The 23,579-nt window shown below is 44.8% G+C and overlaps 1 protein-coding gene and 1 long non-coding RNA gene across 9 annotated transcripts in view; one reads left to right on the forward strand and one right to left on the reverse strand.

Annotated features, from left to right (window-relative positions):
* The window catches only part of Zbtb38 (zinc finger and BTB domain containing 38), a 129,686-nt gene that overhangs the window by 48,599 nt on the left and 57,508 nt on the right, over positions 1-23,579 (reverse strand). For 3 of the 8 annotated variants that reach the window (XR_008722811.1, XM_055629567.1, XM_055629562.1), the window contains exons 1-2: positions 8,381-8,544; positions 7,394-7,497 (exon numbers count right to left, since the gene is read on the reverse strand). The gene's annotated coding sequence lies outside the window, so the exon portion shown is untranslated. Of the gene's footprint in view, positions 1-7,393; positions 7,498-8,380; positions 8,545-8,892; positions 8,976-9,251; positions 9,288-21,074; positions 21,415-22,051; positions 22,118-23,579 lie in introns of those variants that run through there. The other 5 variants (XM_055629566.1, XM_055629564.1, XM_055629569.1 and 2 more) reach the window with 5 other exon arrangements.
* The window catches only part of LOC129693025 (uncharacterized), a 72,222-nt gene continuing 57,199 nt past the window's right edge, over positions 8,557-23,579 (forward strand). The window contains exon 1 of the long non-coding RNA XR_008722814.1: positions 8,557-8,620. This is a non-coding gene — a long non-coding RNA (uncharacterized LOC129693025). The remainder of the gene's footprint in view (positions 8,621-23,579) is intronic.

Here is a 23,579-nt window from a genome sequence, read left to right on the forward strand (position 1 = left end):
AAAAGACTATACAGGCTGCCACTGTGGCGATCCTGATGGGTGGACTCAGACAGCAGACAATATGACCCACAACTGACATACCGGTAGCCTGCATATCGGTTTCCAAGTCCCCACAGTCATTTTCAAAAGTCTCAGGGCTGCAGAAATGGTTCAGCAGTTAAGAGTGGGTCCTGCTCGCTTTTGCAGAGGACCCAGGCTTGGTTCCTAGCACCCACGTCTGGTGGTTTACAACCACCTATAACGTAGCTCCAGAGGGATCAGACTCCTCTGGTGCAAGTGGTGCTTACATTTGCAGGCACATACATTCATATAATTAAGAAGCAAAATAAACCTTAAAAATAAATAATGAGGTCTAATGCCCTCTGGCTTGTTGCATTCCAAGTACTCCTTGTTCTCTATGTTAGCCCACATTTAATGCTCATATTACCTCCCTGAACCTGTATGTACTTGAGACTTAGACCGTAATCTATAAAATGTAAGTTTAAATTACTTCAATTTTATTCTCTAAAGTTAGTCTCTAAAATTTAGTCTCTAAATTTTACTTTCTAAAATTTCATCTGTGATTCACTGCGCTAAAATTTAAATTATGACATGTCAGTATCCAAGGTCTCCGTGAAGGAGCCTTCACATGGGACACATCTGGGTGGCATTCCAGCACTCCAGCTTGTTTGTTCCTATGGGGAAACTTTTCAACACATCGATCCTGGGAGGCAGAGTGCAGGTAGCAAGCTCTTCACGTCCATCTGTACATTTTCACGATGGGGTCTACTCACGCTTCAAGAGCTGATCAAACCATCAGGCCTACCCAGCCTCCCTCTAAAATAAAGAGACGCCTTTCATCCGGTGTTGTAATGGGGAGCAGTAATGGCTGAGGAACACACAGGCCTTTACTTAGCTCAGCACTGGCTTAGAGGACTCTGAGTTGACATCATCCCGCTGCGTCACCATGCCCTCCTAATATGACAAATGTCAGACAATAAGAATGGAGCCTGGCAGTCAGACCTTCAAGACAATGGGACAACACAAGAAAGTATATCCATTGAGACACAAGTCAAAACTTCTCCAATGAACAAAAGAAGCCAGGGCTAGGAAGCCAGATTCTTCTCCAGAGAGGTCATGAAGACACAAGCTGACCTCTTTGTCTGGAGAGTCGTCTGAGTGGTTGCTGTGCTTTGGGAATTCCTGGAAGCCAACTCTTATACTTTGCCTGGCTCTGCTCTCATCTCCTCTCTACCTTCACCTGACAGCCTCACACTTGCCATGGATTCTCTCCAAGTTCTAGACACATAGTATTAATATACAGAATTATCTGCTTGGGACTGAACCCCAGATGCTCATACTTCCCTATACACTTATCTCCATCTCCCACAGTTCCCATAATTCCTCCTCCACGTTCCCAGTTTGAAGCTACTGTCATCAGTGCTATGATCACTGGAGAGAGGCCAGGTATGGTGCATAGGCCTCTGAGGCCTGCTGGGTTACAGAAGCACTTCCTCCTAGGGCTTGGGAAGCCTGGGTGATCTGCAGAGTTGCTGAGCAAGCACACCAGAAGGTCTGAGGAGGAGACACATAAGGCTTTTTGACTATGGAAAGGCTATAGAAATTCTGACCAGCCTACAATTGGATGCGTAATAGTCTAGACCAAGGAAATCAACAGGAAAAAATGGCCATGAGAGGGAGTAGAGCATATGAAGAATTACATTTTGGGGTGGATTTTTGCCAATTTCACTCTGAAATCACTTTTTGTTTTGTTGTGTTTTTTTGAGACAGGGTTTCTCTGTGTAGCCCTGGAACTCAATTTGTAGACCAGGCTGGCCTCAAACTAACAGAGATCCACCTGCTTCTGCTTCCCGAGTACCAGGGTTAAAGGTGTGTGTCACCACTGCCCGGCTCTGAAATTACCTTTATTAAAGCAGAATGTATCAGGGTGTGATGGCAAAAAGTCTATAATCCCAGCATTGGGGAGACTGAGGCCAGCCTGGGCTACATGGACAGACCATCTCCCAACAACTAGAAAACTTGGTATGCGTGTTTCCGGCACTATTTGGATGTTTATGTAGTTCCCCTGTTCACGTTTGGGAGAGAATTTATCTACTTTAAAAAAAAGTTAAACTCCCCACTCAAACCCCAAGCCCATCACAGACAAAAGCCCACAGTACGCTGTTTAGAACAACTGTATACTTATCTAAAAATAACCTCGATACAGGTTATGCCGAGTACTCCAGTTGCTGCCTGTGCTTTCGTTTTAGAAAACTTGCTCATGGGCTGCACAGTGGGCGGAGCTTCACCCTGGGCTCTGCACAGAAAATGGCCACAGGGTTGGGACCTGCACACTACAAGCAGGGCACCTTCCGGGGGACACTCACTCGGGACAGAGGACCGTGTTTTTCCAGCAGTAATGTAAATCTTGCTTCCACACTATTTGTTTGCTGAATACCGTAGTAACTAGCCACCGGAGCTTTTCCTATCTCCCAGGCAAGAGGGCCTCGTGGGGAAGAACGCGTTATTTTTAAGGCAAGGCGGGTGCTAGGATTAAAAAGAAGCCTCCTATTTAAACTTTACCAAAGAGGAAAAACACATTGACAAGAATTTCTTGAAGAGAAGTGCTAAGCATTTTGCTAGAAACTCACAAATAGGAAAAAAAAAGTCTTAATACATTCAAATCTTTTCAAAACAAAAAACAAAAACAACCAACCAACGAACTAAAAACCTCTGTTAATTAGTTTACTGGAAAAATGTAAAAACAAAAAGACAAAGAAAAATGCCGAGAAATTAAATAGACACCAAAGCTCGGTAAGAATTCACTCAGAAGTATATTTCTATTTAAAAAAGGATGTGTCTTTCAGGTGATTGACAGTACATCTGGGCAGAAAGTCAACTCAAGGCGAATGGGGCCTAAAGACACTCCACGCTCAATCGACCTTGATAGGAAAAAAATTGAAGGTCAGGGTTGTTTTCTTCACCCCAGTTAGCACAGGCCCTGAGGACAGCCAGGGCTCTAACGCCCAGCCTGGGAACAAATCCACTCTCTTCAGTCTCCCACGTTAGCAGAGCCATCCGTCCATCGTTTCCCATTAAAGCAAAGGTGAAAGTCAATTAAGCCAAAAAGGAGGAGGACACACATGGAAGGTGTGATTCAACAAGCACGCAGAGGGTGTGACGGTGACACTTCCATCGAACAGATGTGTGATTCAGCGCTGAGACAGTAGAGAATATGGCTATTTGAGTCATGTCAGGGACCACAAGACCAGAAGAAGTATATTTAAGAAGAATGTGCAGTGTGTTTGTAAAAGAGGAAATGCTCATCTGCATTCAGGAACCAATCACAATCCTGCCAGAGCTGACAAACGGCTTCTGGTGTCACACAAACACAGAGAGCAATGGAGGGTGGGTGACGTCATCCCAGATCACACGGAACCTATTTTTCTGTGATTACAAATGGGCTCCATCAACATGAATGAGACAAGTAAACAGCTTTTGAGAACAGACTCATCTCTACCTGACACAGGATCCGAATCTGCACACTGACTGCAGGTTCATTCTTTCTTCTGCATCTTAGAAATTGCTATTTGGTAATATCCACCAGCAGTCGTGGAAATGCTCACTTAAAACACAGACTCCCTGCTTCCACCCCAACCCTTCTGAATCAGCCAGCCTTCTCAGGGCCCAGAAGTCTACACTTGGGGCAGATTCCCGTGTGAAATATTTTCATTTATTCATTTATTTATTTTTAATATTTTTCCTTTAAAGATTTGTTTTTATTTTATGCATATGAGTGTTTTGTCTACATGGGTGTTTGCGCCATGCATGCAAGCCCAGTGCATGTGGAGGCCAGAGAGGCATCGGGTCCCTTAGAAACGGAGGCACAGCCCATTGCGAACTGCCTTATAGGTTCGGGGAACCAAACTCAAATTCTTCCTCTGCAAGAACAGCAAGTGCTTTTAATCACTAGAGCCATCTCTCCAGAAGGCCCTGGTGAAGCCTTAATCCATGCTAAACTCCTGGTCACTTCAACACAAACAGGATAGAACAGTATAATGGGAGAAATAAACACATTAAAATGAAGCAGGAAGATAAGACTTCCTATGCAGATTCACCTTAGCATAAATTTACATATGTGCACAAGTGTGAAAGGAAGGGAGTCACCATTTATCAGTTACTGATCAACTTATCACCCAAAGCTTCAAAATAGACCAACGTAAGCTTAGGATGGAAAAACTCAGGCTTACAGGACTTTGCTAACGTCACACGCCTGGAAAATGGCCCAGCTAGTCTGTGAGACTGGGTTTATCTGACTTCAGTATCCTCATTCCACTGTGTTAAGCTCATATGCTAAGGAAAAAAAGACACAGTATTTAATAGATATACGGTAAAAGGCAATGGAATTAAGTCTTAGAAACCTTTTGCAACAACAGATATTCTTAATCTTTTTAAAATTCATTCTTTTGAGAGTGGTTCTCTGATTTGTCTGCTGATAATGAAAAACAGTGTTAACACCACTATCAAAACCACATTTAGCAGCCTGAATTTTAGTAATGAGAAGTGTGTTTGGGAGCATGCTAGGGTCAGCAATTTATGCAAGATTTAGTCTTGATTTGTGCACGCTATAAACTTATGCAAATGAAACCACTTAACATTCACTGTGCATATCACACTACCTTGCAAAAGAGAATGCCCATGAACTCATAACGCCCTTGTCGGTCTCATGTTCTTGGACCCATCCTTCCCACTCCTGGGTCCAATGAAAGCCTTGTTCCAGAGGCTTCTGGAAACACACTCCTTGGAGGTTTTGCTCTCTTGACCACCTTCTGTCTCCCCAGGTCATTTTGTTTCTTGAAAGGCTCAGTACTCAATCACTCTCCTTCTATACTCTCATGGGAAACCTCTCCATCTTTTCCTGTACATCAACAGCTCCTGAACTGGCCTTCCCCTTCCTATGGGGTACAGAGCCCACCCCACTGTGTGAAAGATGGCAGCTTCTGTGCTGCACTTTACACTCAATGCCCCTAGGATACAGCTTGTCACCTCCCCCTCAGGGTCCTCACGGTACCACAGGCATTGCGGCTCTGGAAATGCGGCACCACCATCATCTTATCCTTCTCCAGTGAGACAGATGACTTTCATTCCTTCTCATTTGCCCACTTGCTCCGCTGAGTAGACTCCATCTACTCTGGCCCACCCCTTTTCTTGGTGGACTGTGGCAGCCTTCTTCCTTGTTCCTCTCCTCCCAGCCTCCTCTGAGCCGTGCACAAGAGCAGGCTCTGAAGGCATGGCCATGACATTTCCTTGTTCAAAGAGCCTTAATGACACCATTGATTAACACTTTCCAATTTCCTATTTGGCAATCAAGACCATTATTGTTCAGCAACAAATATTCTCCAGTTCTATTTTCCCCTGGCCTCCTGTACAGACCAGTTCTGACTCAACTGGGCTTGATACTTTTCACTGAATATGCTCCACGCTTTCTCAGTTGTCCTCTCCTGCTATTTCAAATGCCTCCTTGAATTACCAGAACGATTTCTTTTGGCTGCCTGGATACAGACAGACACACAGATACACACACAAGAGAGTGTGTGTGTGTGTATATATATATTATATATACATGTATATGTATATTTCTTGTTGGTCTTTTCAAGCTCCACTGACAGTCTGAGAGGGAAATGTCAGTTGTTTTACTGTTGAATCACTCCTCTAGCAAGTTATATGTATGGCAGCTACTTAATAAATATTTGCTGTATGACATTTATAGAACTTCATATAGTTCAACTTCATATAGTTCACAAAACCATGTGCACATTGGTGATCTCATTTGTTTTTATATGAGACATATGTTGTAACAAGTGGCAGACAGGTCCTGCAATCTGATTTCTAGTGCTTAATACAGTTCCTGGGGCTGCCTTTTGGCTTTCTCTCCCATAAATCAAAAGTGTTTGCGTTTCTTCAATTGCTTTATTTTAGAATGCCCAAAGTCCTCTGGTCTACAAAGCTAAGAAGTTTTTGAATCAAAAACTTCTCTTTGTCAAACTGCTTCCCCTCCTCCACCTATCTGTTATGTATATAAGTAAGTAAGTAAGTAAGTAAGTAAGTAAGTAAGTAAATAAATAAATAAATAAATAAGCAAGCAAGCCTCCATTGCAAGTGACAGGAATGGAAAAATGAAAGCCTTAAAGTTAGATTTCAAGATTTCGAAAATGAAAATGACATAAGTCAATCGCCAACATTCTTAAAGTTGATTACTGATAGAAAATCACTGACAGCTGGACAAAGAGTTCCTTGCTAAAACACTGGACAAGACCAATGATTATAAAAGTACAATAATCACTTTAAATGCCCAAGAATCTCAGAGAAGTTCAATAAAAAAACAAAACAAAACAAAACAAAACAAAACACTGAATGAATCCAGAGGCCTTATGATTGTAGACGATAAAATAGGACAAGAATGAAAATCCGAGTTGAAAAGCAAGAACTCTGAAATGTCTGTTGCTGAGGTCTGTCCCTGTGACGGATGACGGCATCGTGCGGCTGCTGGAGCAGCCGTTTGAGAGAGCCAAGACCGCAGGGCCTTGTCCACCAATTATGCCTCTTTGGATTTCAGGGAGAATTTAGACATCAGGCTTCCGGAGCACAGGCATTTAGCTGTGAATTTTGTGGCCCCAGCAAAGCACTGAGTATACAGGATGCACTAGGTAAAGGATGAGCTAGCTGCGAAGCCTTCCACGGCCTGCCACCATCTGCACCTCTCAACCCTGTAAACCTCTTCCTCCTTGACTCTTGGGAGCACCATCAGGGAGTAAATTAACAACACACTGCCTGGTACATAAAGACACACAACGGTTTGACAAATGGCAGTTTTGCTGTTGCTGTTTTCTGTCACTACCTAGGATTCGAAACTGCCTCCAAGGTAGAGTGTCGTGTGCTGGACTTTCAATACATCTATGTGAGAACCACAAATACCTCTTCTTGCTTGTGTACTCTACAGCTAGCCAAGGGATCATCCTATAGCAAGTGGAGAGGCTGGACGAAAGCCTGGGAAATACCGTCCTGCCTGGACCTCAACCTACTGCGGGTAACAACAAAAAACTCAGTTAAACTCTCCGGGCTGCCGTTGTGTTTTTTGGGTCCTTGTGACTTGAGGAAGCCACAGCTCTATCACGACACGTACAAAAGTTCCCATCACACCTACAGGCCGAACAAACATGAGAAACAGCGGTCTCGAAGCCCTGCTTTCTAGCTCTTCCTCACCACAGAGGTCTGGCACGCCACATGTCCTTAATTGAGAATCATGGGAATTTTGCTGGGTGCAAACCCAGCAGGTGGGTAGACCATGATTCAGACACCATCAGAAGTCTTTCGGAAACTGCCATTTCTTATTTCACGTAGACGTTTTAGTTACCTCAGTCAGAACGTGTCAGCCTTAACAGAGTCGGTTTCTGTGCTCTGGCAGGAATCACTTGGAGAGCCTCGGTGCTGAGTCCTCCATCTCTTCCATGTCAAGACCTGAGAAAGGACAAGGGGGCAGGGCTTCATGACTAATTTCTAGGATGCAGTATTTCCGCCACAGAGTCACTGCAGTCAGCCTGTGTGGAGCGCATAAGGTGCTGGCAGTGGGCGGGTAATCTCTGTAACGCCTCAGCCCTGGAGAACATTTCCCCATTTTACAGCTGCGACACTGCGGTGAACCTGTTGCTAGAGGTGGCACAGCTAAGTGACCGCTGGGACGAAAACCCTCATTACCGTTGAGCACAAACCCAGGTTAAATCGCCCACGAAATCTGCACCACAAGGCACTAAACTGGGGTCTTAAAGGCTTTTTTGACAGTGACCCACTTTTTTTTTTTTCCAAATCACGTTATATAAACCAAAAGGTTTCATTAAACAGTGCTCATCTTTGCTATGTGCAATGCGTTCTTTTTCCAGTCTTTTCTACCGTACCAAATACTCTAATTTTTTTCTTTTTAATTTCAGCAACGACCCAAAAGGGGTTCTACTAATGTATCTAATGTATGTTTGGTCTTGAAAAACACTGGTAGAGGCCTATATCCTAGCGGTCAGTCTACCGCCCCGAGTTCGAAACCAGCCTAGGCTGCATTCGTACCGAACGTTCTAGGATCCTTAGCGAGACCCTGTCACAAAACCCAAACTCCGCTCTTTCATCTTCGCTACAGTGAGTCGCTATAAGTTTCTCTGAAACCACAACAAAACACCCATTCTTCCCAGCCGCGAGAACCCAAGCGAGCGAGCAGCTTCCCCAATGAGGAGACTCGCCTTCAACCTTTCAAATAATGTATTTCAAACACATCAACGCGTATCATTCAGAGCAGATCCTCGGAAGGGGTTTGTTTCAATCAGGCCCAAAGTCCAGAATGGCATCAGGCACTTACCCACCGCAAAGCAGGAGTTACGGAGTGGAAGCGCGGACAGATTAAGATCTCAGGCTATCTATCCGCTAACCTGCAAAGAAGTGTCTAAAAAGGGCGGACTGTTGAGCTGTCCCAACAGACCGACGGCTGCAGCAGGAGTAGGAGGCCGAGGCTGCAAACCCCTGGGGGAAGGGCCCTGCCTTTGCACGTCCGGTTCAATTGCAGGGGCTTGGTGTCGCACCAGGATCTCATCGCGAGCGGGTAGGGTCAGGACGCGCGGCTCGGGTTCGCGCTCCGGGGGAGGGGCGGTGCGACAGCCCCGAGCGGTCCCCGAGCCCCAGGTGCGCGTCACTCACGCCCTCCCCCCCGCCGTCCCCCCCTCTCCTCCCGCAGCCGAGCCCGGTGGGGCGGGACGCGGGCACCTGCGGACGCTGGTCGCTCGGCCCGGCCCCGCGGCTGCAGCGCGGCCCCGCCGGCTTCCCGCCCCCCTCCCTCCCGGGGACCGCGGGGGATCCCCCCCGGGGACAACTCACGGGGCTCCGCTCCGCCGCCCGCGCGCTTCCCGCGGGGGGTCCATGGCGCTTCCGGACCCGCGAGTCCGGACGCAGCGCCGCCCAGAAAATGGACGCCGGCGGCTGGGCCCGGACGCCCCGTTCCACCCCCGGTGCAGGCCCGAGGGAGGGCGGCTCGACCTCGGGCGCCGACGCGCAGGCCGCGGAGGGGGTGCCCTCCCCCCGCCCCCGGCGCCACCGCCGCAGAGCCGGCCAGGCTCGCACACGGCCGCGCGGCCGCGGAGCAGGCCCCGGACGCCGGGCGCAGGCCTCGCGACCCCCCGCCCCCCGAGCCCCGCGCGCTGTTTAACGGCACCAAATCCGCAGGAACGGAGGGTCACCTGTGCTCGCCCGCGGCCGTCGGGGGACGCCTAGATTGTTCCCCAGCGTCTCGTGCAAAAGACCTCACCCTCCTGCTCAGATAAAGGCCGCGGACTGCCCGCTGCCATCCTCCCTCCACGGCCTCGGGGTTGGTGTGGGGCTGAGCTGCCTCGCGCCTACCTAGGGGCAGGTGCTTGTTGTTTTGAATCATTCGGCATCGAGTCTTCTTCATTTACAGTTTTTTTCCCCCCTTCGGAAAAAGACTGATTCCCAGGTGACGCCCTAAGGTTTTGAAAGACGGTGCTTTTCGCACCCCTATTCCTGATCAAGCGTTAGGTACGTGGTCATTTTGGTGCGCTGAGTAGATTTTAACAGTATATGCGAAGTAAGGCACCTTCACCGGTGCGGGAAAGAATGGCGTCATTTAAAAACAAAAGAGTTGTGAAGGTCGAGCGACGTGCATACACATGTAACAGTTCCCAGCCTTCTGGATGCCAAGCGCCCTTGTATTCTCTCTCTCCATGGGCCAGTGTTCACAGATCAGCTCCACTAAACTGCACTTAAGTGATGACTCATCTTCCCCTTAAAAAAAATAAATAAATAAAAGCCAGTAATGTTTTTGTCTACATAACTGCCAGTGAGAACTTCCACAAAAACCTGAGCTAACTTGTTGGTAATGGTAGATTGCGACCCTTAGAAACAAAACCAAAGAAACTCGTGGCCTAATTGCATGTTTGTATGTTTCCAGTGAGGCTTTTGGAAACTCTGAAAGTGATTTTAGAGCATCAGGGGGAAGCGCTGTACGCAGACTGGGAAGTCTAAGCCGTCCTGCTGTTGTTGATTCCCGGGTGATGGGCAGGTGGGAGATGTCGAGAGCAAAGCAGTTTGGCCCTTTGGATTTCAGCCTGCCTGCGTTGACAGCCCAGATTTGTTGCTATATAAGGCCGCTTCTGTGGCCTTCAGCTTTGGTATCTAACACGCAATACGTTTTAGTGTTGTCTACCTCCTAGATATTTTTTAGATGGAATTAAATAATACGTGTGAAACAGTTACAGTAGCGCCCGGCATTCTAAGTGCTCGCTAATTCCAGGCAGGTGGGAGTGTTGTTACCGAAGGTTAACTACTCAGGGTTGGGACTTCTGTTGTTCGTAGTGATTTTCCATGGCTGCTCTGCTAGGGTCACGTGGAACTTAGCCCCAGGTTTGACTTGAGGATGGTCCGGAAGGTATCTAGAGCAGATCCTGTCAACAGCTTGTTACTAGTGAAATTCGGCTTTCTTAAGAGTTTTAGCATGTGAATGGCTCCTCACAGCTACCAGGGCATTCACAAACAGCTGCTTTTTTCTTTCTTTTCTTCTTTTTTTCTTATTGGGGCCAAATGTTTCTCCAGAAGTAAACAGATTTCCTCAAATTGTTATGTTAGGCTATTACTATCACAGTAATAGCCTAAAACTTATGTAATCAGTTAGTCTCTCAAATTTTTCCATTCTTCCTCATAACTAGACTCTCTCAATCATCCTTCTGAGTATGGAGAACTATCTGGAAAATTCCAGAAACAGCCCACCTTATCACAAGCATGCCCTTTTCTGTAAAGTTTTTTTATTTTTTGCAATTTTGTTTTCTAAAATAACTACATGTGCTGTTTTCTTTGTAATAATTTCCATTTCAATGCATTTAAAAGGAAAAAGAGAACCTAAGACTTAAGTTCTTAAACTTCCGTCTGCTCATCTGCCCAGCTTCCCTGCCTTGCCCAGGAAGCTCTCTCTGTTTTCTGTCTCATTTCGTTTAATTCCCACACAATCTCTGTTATACTGAATGTGCTTTCTGACTAAGACTGTGGGACAGTGTAACACTGACTGTCCCTTTTCTTTATAGGGCTTCAAGATAGCAACTAAAAAGACTCTAATGCTGCCTCTTTAAACGCAGGCAAAGCATCCTCCACAAGTCAGCTCTGCCAGAGCTCTGCAGAGTACAGGTCTCAATTCTATCTCGGTCTTTCTTCTGAGGGCAGCTTATCTCTTTCCCTTCAAGCATTTTACGCCATCCCCATCCCTATCGGCGTCTGTCATCTACACCGCATTCCTGAAGGGCTTCAGGGGAGGGGATACTGCCTTGACATGGACACAGCCTCTGCTGAGGCATTTGGAACTGAGGTGTCAATTTCCAGATACCTTTGGATACTGAGCAGAGAAATGTGTGAAAATGTACATCCTAAGTGGTATGACTCTGGCCTGCAGGGGGATTTCTGTTCTACCCAGAGTGGGAATTAAGAGCTGAGTGTTTACCCGGACCCAGGCTAATTGTTGGTGGGAATGCAATGAAACCCCCAAATCAGGCCTATGAGATGTTGATCTTGCCCCACCCCCCAACCCTGAGAGAGAGAGAGAGAGAGAGAGAGAAAGAAAGAAAAAAAGAGAAAAAGAAAAAAGAGAAAGAGAGAAAACTTGGAGTCAGACTCTGACCAAGTCTCTAGCCTTAAACTACCAATTTACAGAACATTTTTGTGACAGGAATGCAAGACACTGTGCCATCCACTGGCTGGGGGAAACTGTTCTGAGCATTTCCTAACTTTTTTTTTTTTTTTTTAAATAACAATAGCAAGGATCAAAGAGAAAGGTGGAGTAAATAAAATTCAGGGTCCTATGAGATGAACTATGTGACTCTTGGAATTGAGCTGGTCTGTTTAATGACCTGTCTGGACAAATTCATATATTGCCTATGAGATGTGATGGCCTTTGGCACTATGGTATGGCCCCTCAGCTAGATGTATTTTCAGTAATCTACAGTGTAAAACCTTTGAAATATTTCAGTTCTCAGAAGAACTACAAGGATGGTGACAGGTCTTTCCCTGCTTCTGTCTCTCCCTTCTGAACCTTTGAAGGTTCCAGACATTTTTCTCTTTTAGCCCTACATTTCTTTCCTAAAACAAAAACAAAAACAAAAAAAAAAACTTTTCTCTTAGAATTTCTCTTTTAGAGATCCATACTCAAGGGTCAGAGATAAAAGGGTTTGAGGTATAAAAGCCAGGCTGAGCGGCACATGCCTTTAATTCCAGAATTCCGGAGGCAGAAGCAGGCCTCTGTGAGTTCGAAGCCAGACTGGTCTACAGTGAATTCCAGGACAGCTTTAGCTACATAGTAGTGAAACCCTGTCCAGAAAACAACAAGATATATGAGGTGTGGACTTTCCTTTGAAACAACGAAGGAATTAGCATGAAAGAAAGGGGATATTTGTTAAGCCTTTTTGCTTTTACATACTTCAAGATTTTCATAGTAAAGTGTAAAAAGGTTATGTTTGTGAAAGATTTTCAAATTGTATAAACTGTGCTGTGATATCAGCCAGGAGGATATACAATGTGTTTAGGAAAACATAACAATGTATCTGCAAGCATTAAATTGTATTAAAATGTTTACTGTGTTCAGATAAAAGATTAAAATGGTAGGTGTAAAACATTAAGATTCTGGCTTTTAGTTTTCTACGAAAAAGAAGTAAAATTAGAAGACAACATTAAATGTTTCTAGAAACTGGGGCCAGTGGGACTGTGCTGTGGGGAAAGGCGCGTGCTGCGGAGCCTGATGATCCCAGTTCAATCCCTGCACCCCTACAAGTTAGCCACACGTGTGCCATGCATATGCACACACACACATGCAGTTTTAAAAAATATTACTAGAAATTAAACAAAACATATTGACTCAATCTGGCCAACTGGTCCTCAGACCAGATCATAACTGACAAAATAGAATCATCATCTGTGCCTGTAAGACCAGTACTCTGGACACTAAGGCAGGAGGTCCATGAGTGCAAATCCAACCTGGGCTGCAAAGGGAGACCCTGCTTCAATAAAAGGAAGGAAGGAAAGAAGGAAGGCTCAGTCTTCAAATATGAATCTAACCTATGACCTATTTTGGTATGACCTAAGAATACGTTTTTTTAAGCTTAAAATATTTTTACATTTATGTGTATCCCTAATAGGTGTCTCTGTTGGGGTATGTGCACATAGGATAGGTACCTGAGGAGGCCAGAGGCATTGGATTCCCTGTAGCTAGAGTTACAGACAGTTGTGAGGAAGATGGGTTTCTGAGAACCCAGTTTGGGTCCTCAGCAAAAGTTGGTTCTCTTAACCAACTGAGCCATCTCTCTAGCCCAAGTTTTAAATTTTCAAGTGATTAGGGTAAGTGTCAAAAAGAAGAACATTATATGAGAAGTCATATGAAATCCAAATGTCACTGCCTATAATAGCTCAGAGACACAATCACAGCCATATCTATTCTAGTTATTATGGTTAATATTATATTTTTATTATATTTTGCTTCATCAATACAAAATTTGCTTTCTTCCTTGTTACATAAATACCTGTACCATATCCTCAGTTGGCTTCAACTCGTTGTTGTTGTTGTTTTGTTCTGAGACAGGGTCTTACTGTAACCCTGCGGCCCTGGAACTCACTACGTAGACGAGACTGGTCTTGGACTCTCAGAGCTCTGCCTGCCTCCGCCTCTGGAGTGCTGGGATTAAAGGTGTCCAACACCACGCCCAGCTTAAATAAAATTTTCGGGGCCCTTCTGATACAGAGTTCTGCATGGATCCCACTAAATGGGCCCAAATGTAGTCACTCACACTAAGTTCAGTCTTATTAAACTGGAATTAGGTTGGTGTTTGACCTTCTGAGAAACCAGTAGATAATCCTGAAGAAGGCCAGCCCTGGCGGCCAGGAGTCCCTCCTAAGCCTCATATGGGAAGAAACCTGAGGAAGCCCAATGTAAACCTTTGTGTTCCTGCTCAAGCTACCTTAGAAACTTGGGCTCTTCTGCCAGGCTCCGCGTTCTTTTAGAGGTCAGGTGCTGCCTGGTTCACAGATCTTTAGTGAAAGTCAACTCCATCTTTAAACTCAATTTGTTGAAGTTTTGTTTATTTCTTTAATTTGGCATTGCTGGGGCCTGAACCAAAGGCTTTATGTTTGCTAGGCAAACACTCCACCCCATATTCCTAGTAAAAAAAAAAAAAAATTAGTTGGCATTGGAAAAAAGTCTCAGCTACTTTCTATCCGACATTTTATGGGGGCGGGGAGGGACTAAGCTTCCCTGTTGACTGAAAACAGTCGGTTTGGTGGAAGGAACACTAAACCGGGGAGTCAAGCCTGAGTCTACATTTGACTCCCCGGACAGCCCCCAGAAGGCACAACTTCTCTGGCCAGTTCCTCCAATGAGAGAAAAAGAACCATGCCTGGAGCGAGTCAAGTCTGGTTTGAATTTCTCTAAGAGGCAGGCAACAAGCACAAGAAAGGCAACAACCTAAGTGTTCCCATGCCATCCTGTCCGGTTCTCCTGCAGACTGAGCGATTCAGACAATCAGAATATCCTCTGGGGATGGTCAAGGAGCACAGGCCACACAGGATGGAAAAAAGAAGGGGAGGCAGGCAGGGAGGGAAGGAGGGAGGGAGGAAGAGAAGGGAGGAGGAGGAGGCAGGCTTTGAGGGCGCCAAATACATGAGTTTGGGAAAGAAAGTTTCTTGGACTTGCAGCTTACAGCAGGTATTTTAGGTCGTGTTAGCTGTGGTCACACCATTTTGCAAAGCCCCTGTTTAGTTAAAAAGTGACAGTTCTCAGAACTAAAGTAACTTGTTTTTCTAGATTTTTAACCTCCACTGTCCTACCATCTCTTATAAAGGCTGAACACCAGGGGAGAGTTTACTGCTCACAGACATTTTTAACCCACTGCTCACCTTATTTTTTCTCGCTACCCTAGCACTAGCTGACCACAAGCCAAAAGGGGAACATTTCCCACCGGCTTCCCCTTTTCTGCCCTAGGACTACCCCAACCTATAAGTGGAAAACAGTCCCTGATTCCTTACGCATCCGTCCAGGTCTTTTCCCAAATAGAGTCTGTGCTGTTTTTGAGTCACTGGTCCCCTTGTCTGTCTTTCTTTCTCCCAGATCTCGCAGGCAGAGCTCCAGTCTATGCCCTGTAGTAGTTCAATAGCACTTGGGCACAGCACGTACTAAACGCCTCTCGTTGTACTAAAACACCCTCTCATTTTGTTTAAACTTTGGTGGAGTCGGATAGAGTAATGGGGGGGGTGAGGGGGGTTCTTCTCCAACATTCTTAGCACAAAGAATCGAGCCTGAGGATGGAACTGGAGATTTTGTAAGGCCCCGGGATTTATCATGTTTAAGGAGATCCATCAGCGGGCACTGCCTAATAGGCAGCGTGGAACAGTTAAGTAACAAGGTCAATGAGATGCAGTCCAAAGACCAACAGAATGGCAGAGAGCTCTGCCTCTACCCAGCTGGCCTGCGGCCTGCACTGGAAGGCTTTCCAAGGCCTCTTTCTCTACAACAAGGCCCTTCCACCCTCTCCCTCATACCTTGGCCCCCTGGCCTCTCCCACTTGCTCCCACCACCCGCTGGCTGCTCCCTTTGTTCCCACTCTCTGGTCTGCACCCCCACATGCCTAGGTGCTGCCCTCTCAGTCAGCTGCCACCCCATTTCACTTCCCAGATGAAACCCTGTTCTCTCCCCGTGGATTTCCCAGTACCCTGCGTACTTGAAAGAATCCATGTTCCTCCCTCTCCCTACTAAAAAAGCCTCCTTTCCCCTTTCTCAGTTCTAGAAATAAAGAAAAAAAGGGGGTGGATTGGGGTGGGGATTACAAGGGCACTGCCCTTCTGGGATTTAACCACATTCTCAGCTGGTGGCTTTTGTTTTCTCATCTCCCTGGCTTGTAAGGCCCTCAGGCAGGCACTCTGCAGCAAGCTCAGTGGCGGGAGAAGGGCAGCACAGTGAGGCCTTAATTAGAGCAAGGCCTCAGACCTGGTAAGGGATTTTAGTATGCAGAATTTTCAGTAAACAGAATTTCAAAATACCCATTTGGTAGCAATGAGCAAGGGCAAAGAAGATGTTTTATTATATAAAACACGCAACGGAAGCCTCTATTCGCTCATGAGCACAGAAAGTATTTACACTGGCATTCTAAAAAACTAAACAGTTCTAGAAAACAAACTCCCTCTGCAGGCTAACGCAGTGAAAGTGGACACAAAGACCAGACTCCAACCCTTAGCAGAAAGAGCCGCAGCAGCAAAGATGCCATTAAATGAAAAGATGCCGAATCAGCTGTAAGACCAAAGAACAATTTTTATGGTCCCTGAGATGTTTTAGGCCACAGAAGTGACATGCTGGGAGCACCTAACAAAGAGTGATTTTGGAACTGGTATCCACTTACCTGCTGCCCAGAAAGCTTTCTTCAGACCCATCAGGAGGTCAGGAGGCAGGCTTCTGTACCCCCGCCCCCACCCCCTTCAGATATGCAAGGTGAGAAAGCAAAAGCATCTTGCCTGCATCATAGATTCAAAATTTTTCATTCAAGGACTTCCCCACCTAACATCTGCTCATGAATTCAAAAGTGGCAGCCGTTATTGAGGTCAGTTGGCAATGTGGGCAGACCAGCTTGGAGAAGGCTAGCCAGGGCATAGGGTGGCTTATCAGGAGCCATCCTGTCTTAGCAAGGTGGTGAGAGAAGAGACACAGAGTCCAAGCAAAGACCTTGACATTGGCTGTGCTTGCCTGTACACAGAAAGGTGGAGTTCAGGGGACAGTAACAATGATTCCTTTCTGTGCCAGGAATGATACATAATTGTACCTGTCCCTGTCATTATCTAGCCTTCTGTGGGAACCTCAGCAGAGTCCCAGAGGGAGCCTGTCATATTCCATTGTGCCTGGTTGAAAACAGTGTCAGTTACCTAGTAAATGTTCAACAAATACACCAAGAGGTGAACCAAATTGCTGAAGTATCTCCTCCCTCCATCCACGACAGGCCATTCTCTACAACAAGTGTGCCCTGCAGTGGGATGCTTAAGTGTGAGGGACTGGCCCTAGCCAGGCCACCTCTGTTGTACTAAGTGGGCTGCTAAATGAAGGATCAGTTCTAGAGAGTGCTTCTAGAATATTCAGAAGGCTTTTAGGAACCACACGGTGTTTAACGTGGCTAGCAGATCATCCCTGTTCCCTGATCCTCATCACCGACTAACCTGCCAGGAATAGGAGAATGCTGGCTCATAAGACCTTTCTTAGCCCTATCAGTATAATAGAGAAAAAAAAAGCACATCAGTAAAGCCACGGCAGAGCCCAAGTAGTTCAGGCTTTTCAAGACAAAGACTGTTTATTGGCCAATTGAAATGTAGACCTTTCTACTGTTTTGCCTTTGGGAAAAATAAAAATAAAACGGAAGTCTCAGTGTTTTGCCATGAGCGTAAATCCCGGAGTCCTTATGAAAAGCAAAACAAGATACTTTCCAGAACATTCCCTGCTCCAAAAGGCCGTTACCGAGTTGGGTCTCTGCCAGGTTGCATCACTACTGGGGATACAATGCCAACAGTTTCACTCTACCTTCCCAGGTAGTTTCAGGGCACTTTTGGGGTCAAAGGAACCCATATCTTGTGTCTAACAGGTTGAAACTAGCCCAGAGGCCTGGGTTGCTCAGCGGGAGCTCGCTGAGCCAGGAGCAACCATGAAGCTGTGGAGCCTGGCTTCAAGAGGCTGAAGGGTCCACAAAGCAAGGCACGGCTGCAGTGTGTGCTTGCTGCATGGTGGGCAAAGCCCCCTCTAGATCCTCGCCTGCCTGGGTCTTCATCCCAGTACCGCAGCCCCAGGAAGCCCTTCCCAAACCAGCCATTCCAAAGTGGTTCTCCCTACAGCACATCACCCTTGTTTTTTTGTTTTGTTTAACTGTTAGTTTTTCTTCTTTATGTGTTTCCTAGACAAGGTCACTTGCCCTGGCTAGCCTGGAACCCACAATCTGCCTCCCCAGGGCTGGCACTACTTGAGTGTGCCATAACACCCCGCTACTTCTCCTTGGTGTTCTTGTGTTTGTTAGTTGTTTGCTTGCACGTTTGTTTTTGTCGCTTCCCCACTGTCTACTGCACCATATTAAAGGCAGGATCGTGAAAACAAGCTCTGGTCTGTCTTGTTGATTATTGTATTTCTAGCTTCTGGAATAGACCTGCTAGATAGTGGGTGCTCGGTAAATGTGCTGAGCGTTTATTTAACCTTGGAAAGTCAGCTGTCAGAATAAGCCAGACCAGAAACCCAAAGACTTACTTAGCACGATTCAGTAATAGAGAAAAAGGTGCTACGTTATTTTCTAGATTTTTCTCCCTCATGTATAGAGTAATAAAGAGGCACTACGTCTAAGCCATGGCCTGGCCACCAGTCTAGCTACAGGGGACCCTCAGAAAAGGCTGAGGTAGATTCACATCAGTATATGAACAGAAGACAAAGCCTTGTATCCCCTCCAAATTAAAGCTTGGAAAAACATTTTTCTATTCCCCAAAGAGAAACAAGAATTGAGAATTTTATACTCTAAATCATTCGGGCAGAAAAACCACACATTTGCCCATTTCGTTTTGGTGAGAACAAAACATTTGCACATTCTTCCTGTCACACCTGCTCTGGCCTGCCCGACGCAAACACCTCAGCCAAAAAGTGTAAATGGGTTGAGCCTGCCTGGTCTGTTATACATGGAGAAGGAGTAAAAGTGGCGCTTTCCCTCCTTTCAGCTTATCTAGGAGATCCAATAATAATTGTAAATGGGTAAGTTTAGAAGAGCTTTATGCCTTACAAACATCGCACTAAGTGACACACAACAAAGTAATAAATAATAATTATTCTTCCATTCACTGGCCTATTTATTAGAGTTGATAACGGCGCAGTGTATTTCCCAACAGTCTTATTTGGTTTTCTGGCTCTATGAATTATATTTGAAATTCTTTTAGGCATGACTAAGAGCAACACAAATGAATAATGCCATTTAAAGAAATCATTAGATATGAGAATCCACAAGATGACACAACCATGCTTAAGTTGGAAACAAAAGGATCGACATTCTATGAGTGTGGGATCTATCAGGCATTTGTTCATGCTAGAACAACTGCATTTCACCCATTTAATCTTGTAATTAAATTTCAAATTCATTTAAAATGATTAATTTGTACTGACCTATCAAGATGGAAGATACTCTGTTAGAATCTTTCTGAACAGCATGTGTTTTAACTACAAAGGCTGAGTTCAATCTTATTTGTCCAAGAGTGAGTGGCAATTAGTCCAATCCTGCAATTGTTAATGCTGCCGGTCTTAAAATAAATGTCTATACAGAATCGGGTTTCGAACATTTCCCTTTTGGCTGCAGTCAGACGGATACTATATTCAAATGTACTTAGTCATTTTAAGACACAGGCAAGAAGCAAAATGGCTCCCAAGCAAATTAAAAAAAAAAAAAAAAAAAAAAAAAGGTGTTGCAGGAAATAAGCTGTTCTGTGGCAAGCCCAGAGAACGGAATCACCGGATGAATCATGTTCTAATATAACTGAGCCACAGAAGGATCCCAAAGACAATCATTTGGTTGGCCTCAAAACAACACAATAACAATAAACAACAACCACTCTTTAACCCAGGAGAGATTTGACTGTGCAGCTCATGCATTAGGAACTGAAACAGACTGCTGGAAATAAGCAACTATAGAACTGTTTACATATATGGCTCTGAAGCCCAGACCTCTTCACCTGGGAGCATCTCCAGGAGGTCTCAGGTCTGGCAACAGCTACAAAGGCGCTCCCATGAGGGCTCAGTGTGCACTTGTCAAGGGGGAAGGAAGGCTTGGGTTTGGGTCCTGCTCTAGCCTGAGCTGGGAGGTTACCATGGAGGGCTGAGCAAGTTAGAAGCTGACGTTGGTTCATAGAATTTCTGAAACAGCTTTTGTTTCAGAGACGCCAGTGAATTCATGAGCCTGAAAGTACACCTCTCTCCATAAACCTTGACCTGCATTCTAGAGCGCACTGTAGAGAAACCTTAATTTAGAACGAACAGAGCACAAGTCAGCACAAAGGGGGAAGAGGAAGGCTGTCACTGAGCAAGCCTACGTGGGTTCAGAAAGGCAGCTGATGCGATAGCTTGAAGACCGCATTTTAAAAATGTCGAAAGCCAGTTCACGTTCTGTGTGAGAGGACACAGAACTATAATATTCTCACTTGGCATGTGTCTCCTTTTCTAAGACATTCTTGTGCATATCTATTGCTGTCTTTTTAAATATGAGTCAGTTACCAGGGAAACAGGTTCTGGCCCTGTGTTAATTTGAAACTAAAATATTTTTTAGGGGTTAGGCTCAAAGGAAAGAGCTCATGGAATGGTTTTGGAAAATGCCAGGATTTGGTACTTAGAGAGGCAGAACAGTATTTCTGCAATGAGCCATTCTAGGGGCTCAGCTTCATTTAATGGAGCTCAATTTCTGCTCAGAGGGCCATGGAAACTTAGCATTTCTCCCTTTAAAAATGATAACGCCCCGCCCCTGCTACATGCAATAACAAACAGTGGATTTACCATTGTATATGACAAAAATATGATTTTGAAAGAATGTAACTTTGAATTTTCATCTTTCATATAACACAGATAAAATCCGCTTCTTAAAGATTAAACATTTTTGATACTTCCTTTTTAGCTTATTTACGCTCTCTAAAATTGTCTCCAGAAACCCATTTGTTTATTTGTTTCAAATTGAGCCAAAATCACCAGACTTTTCAAAAAATTCTTTTGTCTAGTGGCGCCACGCCTATCATACAACTGAATTTTTTTTTTAAAAAAAAAGAAATCATTTCACTTTTACAGCAGAATCACTTTATAAGATTATGCTTATGTCTATGTAGTATTTGATAGGAAAGGCTATTCAGTTTAATGCCATCCCCAAATATTACAAGTCTCTTTTTTTTTTTAATTCACATTTTAATGCATCTAGTATTTTTTCCTGCATGGCTCAAAAAAAATATATATACACATATAAAGCATGCAAATTCCAACCTACCTGTGCGCGTCACTCAGAGCAGTGTTAGCATAACAAGACACTCGGCCATTTTTATGTGAGGCGATGGAGACCAACTGATTTCTCCGTCTTCTTGCTCACAAATTTTAGATGCGATTGTCACACACACCAAAAATCATACGCAGAACAGCTTGAATGCACTGTGACCACGAGGAATGAATTTATCAACAGCAAAACAGGACTGAAAAAAGAAGTTTCTCATCCAAGGATTCTCTGAGGCTGCAACCAAGGAGGTGGTGTGCTGAAATTTTTTTTTTCTCTCTTGCTCCTCTGAGAGTTCAAAGCTCAGAGCTGACCACTGCAAAGGCCACTGTCACATTTGCTGAAAATCAAACCATTGATACCAGCATTGAAAATACAAATATGAGGACTTGAGTTGCTTAGAGACGAATGCAGTGCCCATGAGTTTAAAATAGAGCCCACCTTGCCTCCTACCTGCATAATAAATATGTAAGTTTCAAGTGTTTAATTTGATATTCACATTAATTAACAATACAACATACATTATTTAAAAGATAGCAAATGCAAGAAGAAAGGGGAGACACCATCTGGTAACAGAGTTTTGTTGTTCTTGTTTGGGTTTTAGGGGTTTGTGGGATTTATTTGGCTTTGTTTAAAAAAAAAAAGACATAATCTTATTTTGAATGTGATGAAAAGCAAACCTGTAGAAGCAAATGAATCCAAAAAGATGATGTCGAAATAACGAAGGTTGTAATGAGGCAAAACAAGTCTTCGCTACCAGATGATGCGACATAGGGAGCATTTACATACTCACATCTGAAATACTAGGCAACGTGAAATGAATTCTACACAGCATGCACACACAGCACAGCACGGCTAATCCTGCCTGCCATCTTAGGCTCACACAAGCAAGATATGCGCTGCATGCAGCACAGGAGCGTGAGGGGAGGAGGAGGAGAGGGAGGAGGAGGAGAAGGAGGAGGCAAGGGACTGCTCACCTTAAATGCAGTATCTGATTAGTGTTGTAAGTGACATTGCATACCAGCCTCAGAGTCTTGGCTCAACTGGGTAGGAGGGAACAAAGAAGAAATGTCATCAGCTCTGGTGCAAGGTGAGCCTGGTCACTAACCACTGTTTAGCAAACTCCAGATTCTGCAACCAGGCAGTAGAAGGCATTCCATGCACTTAGGCAGAGCGGCTGCAGGATGAATGAGTCCTTCTGCTCCTGAAAACCAAACGGTCCTTTTGCTAAGGAAGAAAAGCAGCTGGAGCGAATACTGTCATATCCTCTTCTTGGAGAAAGCTTGCAATACAGTACGTATCTGCTCGGGGATGCGTTTTTATAGACTGTTAATTTCATAGAATTGCTAACAGCAGCAGAAAAAAAAAAACACCGCAAAAAAAAAAAAAAAAAAACCTGTTTAGGCTACTGCCAAGTGAAGACGAATTCTGATAAAGGGAATAGCATCTGTAGATTGCTTTTTTAAGACCCTAAGGTGCCGGCAGGCTTGTAGAAGAATGCATGATCAGTTGTCTGTATCCGTTCTATAACCTTTAACCACAGGCAGTGTAAATGTATCCGGCTAAATGCATCTGCAGTACCCAACAGCAGAATACCGCTGCAGGCAGACTGTGTGGAGGTAGAAGTGAAGCCAAATAAAACCGGTACAGAGACAGACCTTGATGTTAGGTCCCTTAAGCTGTGCAGCTGGCCTTCATAAACAATTAAAACTATCTTTAAGGACACCGACCCAAGTGACAGTAAGGTTTACCGCAGCACACTATGCGTGTTCCAAACGCAGAAACGTGCAGCGTGATTTGCCTCCCCCCTCCCCCTCCGAAGCGAACAAGCCAGTTATAGGAATACGGAGAGGCTATGGACAGTACATACGGGGAAGAGACGGTGTGCTGAGAGGCAGTGTCCCTTTGTTTTACTTCGAGGCTTATTTTAGCTGCACTTGCACCATGGCATTGACATTAGGAGGTCAGGGCTGATGCTATCCATTTCATAAGTGGAATGTTTCCTGAATATTAAATCTCATCCACTCAGACACCAAATTTCATGTCTTCTTCAGTCTCACCTCCCCCCACCTCAGGATTGATGAGACTTAGTGTGGCTGTGCGTAATAAACTGGGATCGCTTTGTATAAACTCCAATTCATGATTATGAGGAATTATTTTTTTAATAAAAAAGCCTACAAGAATTCTTATGCACAGACCTTTTCATTCCTTCCTCTCTCTCACACATATACACATGCATACACACATACACACACACCACACACACACACATACACACAGAGCTCTAATTGCAACGAAACGTGTAATGTAGAACAAAAACTGTTAAATGGCTGCATATTCAGGATTTAAAAGAAATACCGCATAAGCAAATGCTGCAGTGCTACAAAAACCAGTGTGGCTATGTCTCCAAAGAGGAAAACAGAGTAGCTTGGTTGATTTTTCTTTTTAAGATCCTACCAGCAGATTAAGAACAGAAAAAAAAAAAATTTAACATGCTGTAAAACA

This window comes from Psammomys obesus, unplaced genomic scaffold (assembly GCF_907164565.1).
Source record: "Psammomys obesus unplaced genomic scaffold, mPsaObe1.curated_primary_1811, whole genome shotgun sequence".
Classification (NCBI taxonomy): Eukaryota; Metazoa; Chordata; class Mammalia; order Rodentia; family Muridae; genus Psammomys; species Psammomys obesus.